General features: G+C 36.6%; 1 pseudogene across 1 annotated transcript in view; it reads right to left on the bottom strand.

The window, feature by feature from the left end:
- Positions 1 to 2,581: 2,581 nt before the first annotated feature.
- LOC100964772 overlaps positions 2,582 to 14,029 on the bottom strand; it is a 22,111-nt pseudogene continuing 10,663 nt past the window's right edge. Inside the window, exon 2 of the transcript XR_001161252.1 lies at positions 2,582 to 3,242. The product of XR_001161252.1 is annotated as a 60S ribosomal protein L14 pseudogene (transcript). The remainder of the gene's footprint in view (positions 3,243 to 14,029) is intronic.

The following is a 14,029-nucleotide window of genomic DNA, read 5'->3' on the forward strand; positions in this document are numbered from 1 at the left end:
CTAACTCCAGTAAGATTAGCCCATATCACAAAATCTGAAAACCAGAGATGTTGGCATGGATACGGAGAGAAGGGAACACTTCGACACTGCTGGTGGGAATGCAAATTAATTCCTTCCCTTTGGAAAAACATCTGGAGAACACTGAGAGAACTAAAAGTAGATCTGCCATTTGCTCCTGCAATTCCTTTATTAGGTATATATCCAGAAGACCAAAAATCACATTAAAACAAAGATATTTGTATTAGAATGTTTATTGCAGCCCAATTCATAATTGCTAGGTCATGGAAGAAGCCCAAGTGCCCATTGACCCACAAATGGATTAATAAGTTGTGGTATATGTGCACTATGGAATATTATGCAGCCCTAAAGAAGGATGAAGACTTTACCTTCTTCATGTTTACATGGATGGAACTGGAAAATGTTCTTAGCAAAGTATCTCAAGAATGGAAGAAAAAGTATCCAATGAACACAGCCCTATTTTGAAACTAATTCATAGCTTTCATAGGAATGTTATAACCTAATTATAACCTTAGAATATGGGGAGGGGGTAGATGGGTGGAGGGAGGGTGATTGGAGGGGTCACTTCTATGGTTTATCCTACAAGGGTACAAGTGAATATTTCTAAAAGCAGAGTATGAATGTCTTAACTTAATAATTAAGAAAATGACATGAAGGCTATGTTGACCAGTTTGATAAGAGTATTTCAAAATGTATTTGAAAACACCACACTGTACCCTGTTATTGCATTAATGTACACAGCTATGATTTAATAATAATAAAAAATAAAAAATATGACAAAATATTATCAATTGTCACACCTAGAGTGTGGATATACAAGTGTTAATTATTTTTGTATTTTATTTTAAAAACCTCTTTAAAATAAAGAACAAAAAAAATGCAGAAACAACAGGGTTTGTAAACCATACGACAGTAGAATTGAAAGAAAATGACAAAGCACTTACCTAAGGAGTTGGTTGATGGCACTAAAACATACACAGAAAAGCTTGAGGTGAATTATCAAAATTTGGATCCCTAATCTTTCAGCTTCAATCATTGTCACCCCCTTCTCAGGAGCTGAAGCTCTGGCTCAGAGAAACATCACTGACCTGGTGATGGGTACTGGAGGCCACGCCCACCAGCTCTCACATATCCCTTCAATCTCTAAGAAACGTTTAATTTTTAGTAGGCAGATGCTATTCCTAACATCCTCATTCCTCCCTCCCTTCTTTTCTCTCTCCTAACCACTTTGGAAACTTGTTTGTTACTGACAGATCATTCTAAACCAGTGCTAGACTTTATCTGTTGCTTAGTATTCATATGAACTGATAGAATTTCTCTTGCCTCCAAAGCATTGCAATCTAGGGAAATGTCACTAATTGGAGGAAAATTGCTTTTGAGAAAACAAGAGAATACTTACTATAATCTCTTCTGTATCCCTCTGAAAACACAAATAAAACAAAGAAAAATCAGTTTGGATTTTCTATTTCTATAGTTCTGGTATAATAACACAGAATTATGCAGTCAACCCCCTCAAATATCTAAGCAGGTAAGAAAATGGAGTAAAATCCCTTCATGGCTTAATTTATGAGCTAAATGACATAAAAAATCAGGCTGCTATTAACTAAATTAAATATACATAAAGTAAGAAGAAATAATAGACTATACATGGAAACATTAAAACAGAAGAATATATTGGTTATAAATACGTTGAGGCCAAATGAAAGGAAATGATAAAATATTTATTTAGCTGATTGCAAATAAAGTTCTATGAAATATGGCATGTTATAATGAACACAAAAGCATATATTTATTGTGATTGGGTGTGCATGGAAACAGATTTTCTAAAAGATATATATAGAGAGAAAGCAAATTTATCACTGTTGTTTTTGTAGAAGTGCAGAAGTGCAAAAGTAAATACTAGCACTGATCCTCTGTAGTCAATCTACATTGTGTTGGATGGCAGTATCATTTGATGTTTCACTAAAGATCTGCTCAGAAATATAAAGACAGCATATATTTTTTCCCAGCAAGTTTTCTGAAAATGAGTGCTTTCCTTTCATATTTGGTTGTCACTGTGATGGGAATTAAGTCCAAAACATATAAAATGCTCTGTTTTACAATAATGTTACTTATTTCTTATGGTTCTATAGGAATTTTTAAAAGTGAAAAAATACCACTGAGATGCTGAGAACATTCACATGCTTCACTTGAAATTTGTCATAAAAAACTTTCATGTGCTGGACTTACATTTGCTATAAAATAATATTGAGAATAAATTTAGTTGGTTTCAAAATTTTTGAATTATCATGGCGACTTTAATATATATATGTATATGATATATTTAAATTCAGCTAACTGTTGAGTACTAAATTTTATGTATCTATACTAACATAATGACCTTACTCAACATTTTCCTGCCAGAAGGTTTCTACAGTCTCAAGTTGACTGGCAGATTTATGTTTCTATCTCCAGAAATGATAGGGGGAAGAAGTAAAGCTTGGGAACTTAGAAAGTCAGAGTGCTTGAGATTTGTAAGGTCACCTTAGAGGGGATTGGAAAGTCAGAGAACTAGTCATTTGCTTTTTTTTTTTTTTTTGTCAGAAAGAACCTTTATTACTTTCATTATAGCCTCTTATGCTTTCTTTCCAGATGCCTTTGGAGCAGGTGCTTTCTGGGCGGGAGCCTTTTGACCCTTCTGAGCTTTTGGAGGAGGTGCTGCCTTCTGGCCTGTGGCTTTCTGGGCAGGGACCTTCTGGGCTGCAGCCTTCTAGCCTGCAGTGGTCATCTTTTTTGCTGGAACTTTAGCAGCAGCCGCTGCAACAGCAGCAGCAGCTTAGCAGGTGCTTTTTGGGGAGAAGCTTTCAGAAGAGCTGCTTTTTGAAGCTTCTTAACTTCATTCTTGATTATTCTGTTCTTCATTTTCTTTGCCTTCATAACTTTTAAACGAATTTTAAATCAAAATCTATCATCTTAGCTTTCCTTTCTCTGGCTTCCATTTTCTTGGCCCATCTTGTGGCTGCCCATTTTGTATTTATATCGGCCTTCTGCCAGGCTTGTCGGACATACTTCTGGCGGGCACTGTGTGGGAACTTGAGGATGAAGTCAGTGAGTTGCATGCATTTGAAAGGCATGGCCTGTCTTCTTACCTGAGTGCAGGGTCCATCAACTAAAGCCCTGTTTTATCATAACATCTACATTCGCTACAAGCTTTCCAGCATGAGACCCAAAGGAGACGTAGGCCACTTAAGCTTTACATTGTGGCTTATTCACATAACAATAAAATACTTACTGATTGAAGTTTTTCCCTAAGAATGCAAGAGGATCCCAGAATAGGAAGACACTAAGATTGTAGGCTGTACACTAAAGACTCATAACTAGGACATTGAAAATTAAGCTATTTTTAAATTGTATAAGAATAAACTCTCTACCTGAAATTTGGAGCAAGACAATTCTAAGTTCATATCCAGATTGAATCACTTGCAAACCCTGTGGTTTGGGGCAAGTTATTAACATTTTTCATGCAAAACTTTCTCTTCTGTAATTTAGGGGTAACAATGTGTAGTAAACTATTTTATTCTCTTAAGACTACTTGGTAAGAATCTGCCTAACTGTGGTGAGGAGAATAGACAATAAGAGGACAAAAAGAGTAGCAAGGAAACCAAGAAGAGGTAATAGCTGTTGGTTTTGGAGCTAAGTTGTCATGGTGATGAAAACTGGTCTGATTTGGAATATAATTTGAAAGTATCAGTGATGGGATTTGCTGGTAGATTGAATGAAAAGGATAAGAGAAAGGAAAGAAAATTGACTCCAAGGTAGAAGGCCAAACAAATAGGTAGGTGAATGCCTGTACCCAGGGTTTAGGACTTGGGTTTTAAACCTATAAAGAGTGAGAAGTCTTTTGTATATTTGTGGGATCATTATGTCATGATTACATAGGTTGTTTTCTGCACAAAGGGTTATAGGAACTGAATCCCCATCAGTGTCTTTGTTGTGGGGCTGCATCCACCTAGAGGAAGGAGCACCTTTCTCTAATATGCAGCAAAGCAACCTGTAGGTTAGTGGACGTGTTGATAGCCAGGGAGGGATTTTTGAGGAATTCATCTATGTGTGGCTCACAGGGTTGTTTGTAGATATAAAATAAAATAAAATGAAAAATGTTTGCCAGCATGACTAGCACATAATAGGTGCCATGTACGTTAATTCTCTTTCCTTCCTATTTTGCCTATTTGTGTACTTTTAAATTTCTAACATTGAGGTAGGTTCTTGCCCCCGTTAAATGTGATGTTCTGATGAACTATTACTAAAGAGATTTGTTTCCCATCAAACAGGAGATGTAAATGACAACAGTTGACAATAGCAACAATTCTTTGTGCCCTAAGAATTTTATTGCACAAGTCATACCTTAATGTGGTGAATTTTCAGGGATTTAGTCCTTGATTTCTTAACATTTATATTAAAAAGGACAGATTGAGTGGTTAGTATTTGTGATATGTGGGATGGTGAGTTTCTCTTAAATAATCAGATTACTTTTTTCAGATTTATGGAGGTAAAATTGTATAAAATTTGTATATATTTAAGAGATACAGTGTGATGTTCTGATATACATATATATTATGAAACAATTACCACAATCAAGTTAATTAACATATCCACCATCTGGTATAGTTACCTTTACTTTTCTTTTTGTGATGACAGTTCTTAAGATCTACCCTCTTAGTAAATTTCAATTATACAATACATTATAGTCACCATGCTGTATGTTGGGTGTTCAGGAATTATTAATTTTATAAGTACAAGGTTGTACCCTTCAGCCAACTTTTCCCCATTTCCTTTACTTCCTCTGATAATCACTCTTTCACTCTTTCTTTTCAGCTTAACTTTTTTAGTTTCCATATATATACATGATATCATACAGTATTTGTCTTTCTGTCCCTGTCTAATTTCACTTAGCATAAGGTTTCATCCATGTTGTCACAAATGGCAGGGTTTCCTTCTTTTCCTGAATAGTATTCCATTCTGTTTGTGTGTACATTTGTATGTATATACACACCACATTTTCTTAATCCATCATCATCCAATACTTAGGTTGTTTCCATATGTTGGCTATTTTAAATAATATAGCAATGAAGATAGGAATGCCAATATTTCTTTAAGATAATGAATTTTATTTTCTTTGAATATATATCCAAAAGTGGCATTGCTGAATCATGTGGTAGTTCTATTTTTAGTTTATTGGATGAACTACCATATTGTTTTCTGTAATGGCTACACCAATTTACATTTCCAACAACAGTGCACAAGTGTTCCTTCCCTTTTATCCATATCCTTGCTAACACTTGTTCTCTTTTGGATATACCCTGGTATGAAGTGTTATCATACTGTGGTTTAGATTTGCATTTCTCTGATGTTAGTCAAGTTGAATTCCTTTTTATTTTCTAGGTAGTCATTTGACTATTCATGAGAGAAAGAAGTGGGTGTATTGGATAGCATCCTGCATGGCTGAGGGTATTGGGCATTAACTCACAATGTTTTTAATTTTTCCTGTGGGAGAAATTGTAGGCAAAAGGGTTTCTCTTGGCATTGAGCAGTTCCACCTTAGGGGAGGGGTGATATAGGCAAAATGAAAGTATTTTTCTCATCCTGTTAATACATCTATTCTAGGATTTTACAATCTGAATTTGTGATGAAACTTCTCCACTGGACTCTAAATTGATGCTTCTGTATAGGATGTCAGTAAAGAAAACTTTTATTTTACCATCCTGCTGATGTTACTCTCTCAGATTATTTTTGCTAATTGATTATACAGTGGATAAGAGAGGAATTTCATAGCATTGGGGAAAATGGCGCCTCACAGTGTGAAGGTGAACATTTGTGAACACTTTGAATATTTCCCCCTTTTTCTTCATCTTTACTGAGAAAATTGACAGCTAAAACTTATATATATTAAGTATACTGTGTGAAAATTTGATATGCATATTTATATCCTGAAATGATTACCACTATCAAGTGAATTAATATATCATCACCTCACATAGTTACCCTTATCAGAATATTTTATACACTGCTTTGATTTTTTAAAAAATTCTTAGATTTTATAGCATTTTATATTATGGCAGAAAGACATACTGATTATCCTTTAACTTTGCCATAGTCTCTAAATATACTTACCTAGGTCATCACATGAAGTGTCTAGAGGATTGAAGAAAAAAACAAGATGCTTAATTTCTCATAAACAGATTTCAGCCTTAATTTCTTAACAATCCAATATCTAATTTATTTACCAGTTTCTGTTGAATATACGTGGTGTAATCCTAAAAGAGAACATGAAAATATAATGAGATCCTACCTCGACAAGTATGTCTATATTATTTTCTTATTAGATGAATATCTGTTTACTTCTTCCTCTTTTAGATATCTGAGAGTAAAAAATCTTTTAGGAAAGAAGAACCAGATTAACTTTACCAAGAGCTTTTTAAGAAATAAGTTCATCTGGTTTGGCACCTGTAGCTCAGGGTTTAGGGTGCCAGCCACATACATGAAGGCTGGTGGGTTCAAATCCAGCCTGGGCCTGCTAAACAACAATGACAACAACAACAACAACAAAAATAGCTGGGTGTTGTGCAGGTGCCTGTAGTCTCAGCTACTTGAGAGGCTGAGGCAAGAAAATCGCTTAAGTCCAAGAGTGTGAGGTTTCTGTGAACTGTGATGCCATGGTACTCTAGTGAGGGTGACATAGTGAGACTCTGTCTCAAAAAAAAAGTAAATTCACTAGTCTCAATTCAATTATTAATAGTAAGAGATTTATTACTTTTTTCCCCAGATATTTCAATTTTCTCTGGGTTGCATCTCAGAAAACAAAAAAAAAGAGTGCCATGACCCTTTGCTCCTCAGTCTTGTTCATGACAGATGAACTATAGAGATAAGAAGACTGGACCAAGATTCCAAGTGTCGGGGAGGGACAGCAAGCAGAGTGACTAAGTTGCCTCCTCTTTTCTTTCCTCAATTATTTGGGATCTATATGCTTGTAGTATGTGTGTGTGCATTTTCATGTTTGTGTGTGTATGTGTATGTAATTGTTTATGCATCTACAACCTCATAATCTTATAGCTCTGATTTGGTTCGTGAGTCTATGTTAGACAATTTTAGTGACCTCTAGCAGTTCTAGTGAGTTTGGGACACAGGCCTGCTCAAAGAGAAAACATCCATAGGCAGCTCTGGCAAGTGGATATTGAGAGAGAACATTGAATATTGGGGTGTGAGGGTTAAGGTCAGCCATGTACACAGAAATTAGTAATATGTGTGTGTTCCTGCAGAAAAGTAGACAGTGCATTTGTTTCTTATCATAACCAGCAAATTTCAAAACTTGGGTTTGATATCCAACTCCTTCCTTAGCTAGGTGAACTTGAGTCTCAATCTTTTGAGCATAAATTTCACCTTCTAGAATGAAGATGTTTCATTTCCTCATGTTTTATACTATCTAGCTTTCAAATAATCTTTTTCATATATGATTCCATTTAATTTTCATGAAAAACTCCATTTTAAATATCCAGGAAATTGTTTTAGGTTCCTTAACCTTTCTAAGATCTTGGGGTAAACAGGAACGTGAATTCTTTTTTTTTTTTTTTTTTTTTGAGACAGAGCCTCAAGCTGTCCCCCTGGGTAGAGTGCCGTGGCATAGCTCACAGCAACCTCCAACTCCTGGGCTCAAGCGAGTCTCCTGTCTCAGCCTCCCAAGTAGCTGGGACCATAGGCGCCCGCCACAACGCCCGGCTATTTTTTGGTTGCAGCCATCATTGTTGTTTGACGGGTCCGGGCTGGGGATTTGAACCCGCCACCTTAGGTGTACGTGGCTGGCGCCTTAGCCGGTTGAGCTATAGGCGCCGAGCCGAACGTGAATTCTTTTAATGGTCTTAGGAAAGGGAATTGATTTACCTTTGTATATATGTATATATGAGGTTGGACAATTAAGTTCGCAAACTCACCCTAGAAAAAGTGCTACCTACGCATCTCATTGCTGAATATCATCACTATGGTCACCTTTATAGTATCCCCCTTGGCCATCTGGTGACCATAATATTCCGCAATGAAGTATGTAGTACTTTTTCTAGAATCAGTTCATGAACTTAATTGTCAAACCTTGTATATATTTTATTTATTTATTGAGAGTGAGAGAAAAGGATTGATAGGCAGTTGGATATATAGCAACAAAAGATGTGCTGATGTAATAGATTCTGCTCTTTAAAGAATACGTTCCTCCATTGAATCTCTAGTAGTTCCTAATGTATGTACCTCTACCATCCTCAAAGTCCAGAAGTCCAGCACCTAGAGAAAAAGGGAGAGAGAGCTCACGATGTTGCTCTTGATTATTAGTGGGATTTTATTTAAGGCTCTGAGAGCTAGTATAAACACGAACTCCTGATAGTGAATAATGATATGAATTGATTTACTCTTCAGGAATTAGGGATTGTTCATAGATAGCGGGAGCAGATGATGATATGTGATTATGTCAGTTGCTAGTCTTATAATATTAAACTAAAGCTAAGTGACAAATAGAAGGGGCTTCAAAGTTGCTTTTATCTCTTGGTACTTTAGCACCTTGCTTCTGTTTTTTCCCTTTTACCAATCCTGTGCTATCTTTCTTATCAACTTTGGCATCTCTCCAGATCTTTCATGGAAAGTCTGCTTCGCCTCTTCACATTTAATGTTGGTACTCTTCTTTTCAGTTATAATCACCTTAGCTGTGGTCACTCTCGTTATTCCAGGCTATAATTTATTTTTCTCTCCAGCCACCTTACTGAGGCCCTTTTTCATTAGCAGATTTAGAACTTTCTGCTGAACCATCCAGAAACGGTCTGCTATGTCTATGGCTTGGATCTTTGTTACTGCTCTCAGAACACAGAAAGCATCTGAAAGGATCCTCAGAATTACTCAGACCTACCTACTACTAATTTATTCTGTCCAATTCCAGTTTTGCATTCAGGACTGCCCAGAAACCTCTGATAGATTTCTTCTAGTAACTTAGAAGCTCAGTCCATGCAATGAAGCACACTTATGCAAAGTGCCGGAAACACAGTAGTAAAGAAGACAGATTCATTGCTGACCTACAAAAATGTCATAAATGCTGTGTGTGTGTTTTTTTTTACTTCTGGGTTTGAATACTTACTTTGTTCTGAACTGTATCTGGAGACATATCTTTCTGTGGAAGAATTAGAAAAAATGTTTCTGTTAGCTTCTGTGAGAGCTATTCTTCCCCTCAGCCAACTTTCCTCGCTCTAAGCTGTGCTTCTTTGCTCTCAAGGTGGTTCTCCTGATAACATGCACTACCAATTCTCACCTCTTTTCAGCATCATTAGCCAACCTTGTTCTATATATCTTTTTACACTACCTATTCTTTGCGGGCTCACATATGGAACGAATATAGCTGATTAGAAGGTAGTGGGAGAGAAACAGATAAATCCTGTAAAGAAGAAACTTATATCATAGAACTAGGTCTTTGCTTTGTTGGTTTCCATCTCTGTTTCACTGACAAGTACTACTTTGTATTTATCTCTTCTTATTATCTAGCTTTCCTTACTAAGTCACTAAAGTCTCTAGTCCTTTCCATATAATACCAGATATTGATGTGTATTAGTATACTCTCCTCTCCCTTCCATTTTTTTACTCAGATAATTTCTTTTGGAGCTCAATAATGGTTTTGAAAGTATCCTTATAACTTTTGCTAAACTCTGTGATTTTCTTGTTGTTGTTGACATCATTGATAAAGTAGGCTCTGGGAGTACAGCGAGAATGGTTAATTGGACAGAGATTCTTTAATCGATGTATTGAAACAGAGTTCAGAATATTGGCAAAGTCTGTAGCGATCTGCTAAGTAGAGATGAGTTCTGACTGAATCTCGGAATTCCCTCCCTCTGTGACTTTCCCAGCAAATCTTCATTGTAACTCATGAATGCTCACCCTTTTTCTTTCGTCGTGTCCATCTTGTTAACAAAATAGCCAGAATGGCAAGTCCCAGTATAGTCAGGCTGACAGCCAAAGTTATTTCTGAAATAAAAAATTTAAACAAAAATGATTTTATGATGGAGTTTTAAAATAGATGTTACAAGGTGACCTGTTCACTAGGTGTGATCTTACCACTTCAAATGGGTATAATTTGAATACATTTTGTATGATAAAATATCAATAAAATGATTTATGGGTTCAGAAAAAATGATAAAAATTCACTTGTAGGCATGCTTTTTAAGACCAGGTCATTATCAGAGACAACTTTGGGTTACCTCTTACTGTTTCCCAGATACCTTTTCTTGCTACTTCCTTTATTCCCTTCTCTTTCTCACCTTACTCCCTCCAGATTTCTGCCCTTGCCCTTTCTATTATAGTGGTTCCTTTGGTCATATACTAAGAACCTCAGATGCTGGGTACACTTTGTTTAGAGTGGGCAATCTGACAGATTGCCTCCTTAACTGAATGTCTTACTTGCCAAGCAGGTGAAGGTCTGCAAAGCAATCCACTCCACGGGGGCATGAGAAAAAAATTAGAACTTGTATTTTTGTATAATTTTATCTCATACCTTTAACATTGTAAGATTTTGTGCTTTAAAGTCTGCATTTAGTATAGTTGCACATTTGTAACATCTGTAAATATTCACATATAGAAAATACATATTCAAAAAATTTTTACATGGATGAACAATCAAAAACCTTTGGAGGCCTCTGACTAAAGGATGCTGACCAAAGGTGGTCATGTGAAAGACATAGCAGAGGACAGAAATTGTTATCACCGAGAAGGACCTTTCAGTCATCATGTACCACGCTCTTCACAATAAGATGAGTATTTGTGAAGTTTGTTATTGTGGTTGATAGGATAAAGCATGATGGGACTGCCTAACGTGTGCTTTCTGTGTCATTGATTTGAATTTAGTTGATGTAAGATACAGTCTTGCAGTTATAGGAGAGAAAATTCTATTATAATAGAATCCTATTATTATGAAGAATGATGGCTATGAATGATATGAAAATGAGAGGAGAGAGAGAGAAGAGAAGAGAAGAACAAAGGAATAAGTCAACCATAAATCTGCCTGTGATAGTGAAAATGCTGAAGAATATCAAACTCTGCAAGGTTAATAGATCACCCCAAGATTAAGGCTACTTCAAAAAAAGTCATAGGCGAATCCCCCTCAAGATGGAATAACACACACCTCCATTCAGGGCAGATTAAGCACATGCCTACTGAGTTTTTTAGGTATTTGGTCATGTGAGAAAATTCTCTTGCCAAATCAACCATTGGAGATTTGCTTCTAATGCACTGCTAAAATGAAGAGTAAATAGTCTGGCCTCTATCATGTGAGTCAGAACTTTTTGACTAATGTGCAATAACCTCTGGAGGAGGGAGGGACCACTAGGTGGTGTACTCACATTAAGCTTCTGGATAGTAGTTTTTCATTTGAATGGTGTCTGAAACACTCTGGCTGTAAGCCAGTTAGAATATGGTTCATCCCATTTATGGGGAAAATAAGAGGACTCACCATTTCTCAGAGTGGAGGCAAATCACAGTGTGAACAGCTCTATAGGGAGGGAGATAGTGAGCTAAGAAATTTTCCTAGTGCTATGGAAAGTGGCTATTTTCTTTGATCAGTTCAAAGTCTAGAAATCAAAGGAGAAACCAGCACTATTACTCTAGAGCTGGATTGACTATGGGCTGTTTCTCCCAGGTTCCCAGAGGAGCAATGAGAATGAAAGAAAGGATACTGAATTTGAACAGGCAGGAAAGCAAAGTAAATCAGCTGTGTTAAAGTCCTGAAGACAAGACTCCAGAGAAAGAGAGAGAGGCGAGGAGGAAGGAAGGAATAAATTAAGGAAGCCTTAGAGAAGGAGTTAATTCATACCCAAGACTGCCATTTTCCAGGTATTGTCTTCAGTGGGGTTCGTGTCATCTGGGTTTCTTTGTCAGAAGGAGATCAAGATAAAATTAACAACTCAAGCTCACTGTTTATGAGCAGTATGAACTTGAGTGTCATGGAGGCCCTTGCAGACAAAGATGCAGAGGGCTGTTGAGAGACTGTGTGGCTCAGGTTGATCAGCCCTGAGCAAACTATGGGAGGATGGCCTGTGAAAGTTCTGAAACCTATGTCATAACAAAGACTTAGAACTTCTGAGAAGCAAGAGGAAAGAAAGAAAAGCACCAAGAGGCTTGGAAGATTTAAGAATACTTTGGAGGACCTTAACTTCATTAAGATTTTAGAAGGGAACTTATTCTATCTGGGCTTTAGAATAATTTCAAATTTTCCAGAGATTTTGAGGCCAGCAATCATGTCTCATTCATCTTTGTAACTCTTGAGCCAGAGAGCCTTCCACAGAATAGACACTTTGTAAATGTTTGATGAGCAAAATGTAAAAACTACCTATATTTAAAAAGAGGTACCTTGAAACGACTAAAGTTGAACCAAAGAAGTTGTTGAAGTTAGACAGCAAGGAAAAGTCCAGCGGTCTGTTGTGCTAGGAAAAGTGACCCATTCAATATGATTTCATAAGCCACTGTGGAGAACAAGGAGAATAACAAACACCTTTTCTTGAGCGTCTGTTTCCTACAAGTCTCTATAGTAGGACATTACAAGCATAAACTCATTTAATCCCCAATAAAGATTGATTTCATAAAGAAATCAGTTAAGAAGCAGAGAGACACCAGAAGTCACCCGCCAACAAACGGCTGTTTCTGGTTCCAAATCCACATAGTATTCACAGAGCCCCATTTTATTCTAGTCCTGGAGGCCTACTGTCAATAACGGTGTTTTGTAGGGTGAGCAGTCAGCCACTGGAAGAGGAGTGATGCACTCTAGTTTTAGGATGCTCAATCTGCAGGTCTGGGGCCGCTCTGGACTACTTTTCTTTGTTTGTTTATTTTTTTATTATTGAGGATTCATTGAGGGTACACAGAACCAGGTTACAATGATTGCTTTTGTTAGATAAGGACCCTCTTATAATTGTGTCCCACCCCGAAAGGGTGTACCATACCCCTTGTCCCCTCACCCTTTCCCTCCTTCCCTTTCTCAGCTCCCCCCTCCCCCAACCCCACCATGTACTAGGACCTTAATTGTCCTCATATCAGAGTTGAGTACATAGGATTCTTGTTTCTCAATTCTTGTGATGCTTTACTAAGAAGAATGTATTCCACATCCATCTAGGTTAATACAAAAGATGTAAAGTCTCCATCTTTTTTAGTGGCTGAACAGTATTCCATGGTGTTCATATACCACAGCTTGTTAATCCATTCCTTGATGGTAAAATTCCTGTTTGGCCAATTTTTATGGTCTAGGTTGATAAAGGAAGAGTTATTTGAAAATTTTAAGTGTATATATTTAAGTTACTAGGATTTCAATAATCATATTTTAATTTTGTTAAGACTTATCTATTGGTATAGATTCATTCTGAAGTTATATTATTACAGTTATAACCATTGCAAGTCTAATAGTTAATCACAATGATTAACTGTATAATTTTGACTATGTCAATAGCATACTACAATTTAATTATTCAAATTTGGTTGCATAATAACATCTTACAGAATAGATTAAGACTTTAGCCTGGTTTCTACAAATAATGTAAACTGGGTGAAAAATTCTAATGGAAGAAACATGAACATTTTATTGTATTACCATCATAACCCAAATCTAAATTAAACTAACAAAACAAAATACTTTCTGTGATAGTTAATTGTGTGTTACTTGGCTAGGCTATAGTGCTTAGCCTTTGGCCAAACATGGGTCTAGGTGTTGCTGTGAAAGCATTTTTTTTTTTTTAAATGTGATAAAGACTTACAATCAGACCTTAAAGTCTGATTTTAGTGAACCAGATTACCCTTTATAATGTGTATGGGCCTCATCCAATTGTGGAGGTTCTCACCTAATCTTTGCCTTAAAATCAAAAACTGGGGCAGCACCTGTGGCTCAAAGGAGTAGGGCGCCGGCCCCATATGCTGGAGGTGGTGGGTTCAAACCCAGCCCTGGCCAAAAACTGCAAAAAAAAAAAAAAAAAAA

Source organism: Otolemur garnettii, unplaced genomic scaffold (genome assembly GCF_000181295.1).
Source record: "Otolemur garnettii isolate 467f Iridium unplaced genomic scaffold, OtoGar3 scaffold00031, whole genome shotgun sequence".
NCBI lineage: Eukaryota > Metazoa > Chordata > Mammalia > Primates > Galagidae > Otolemur > Otolemur garnettii.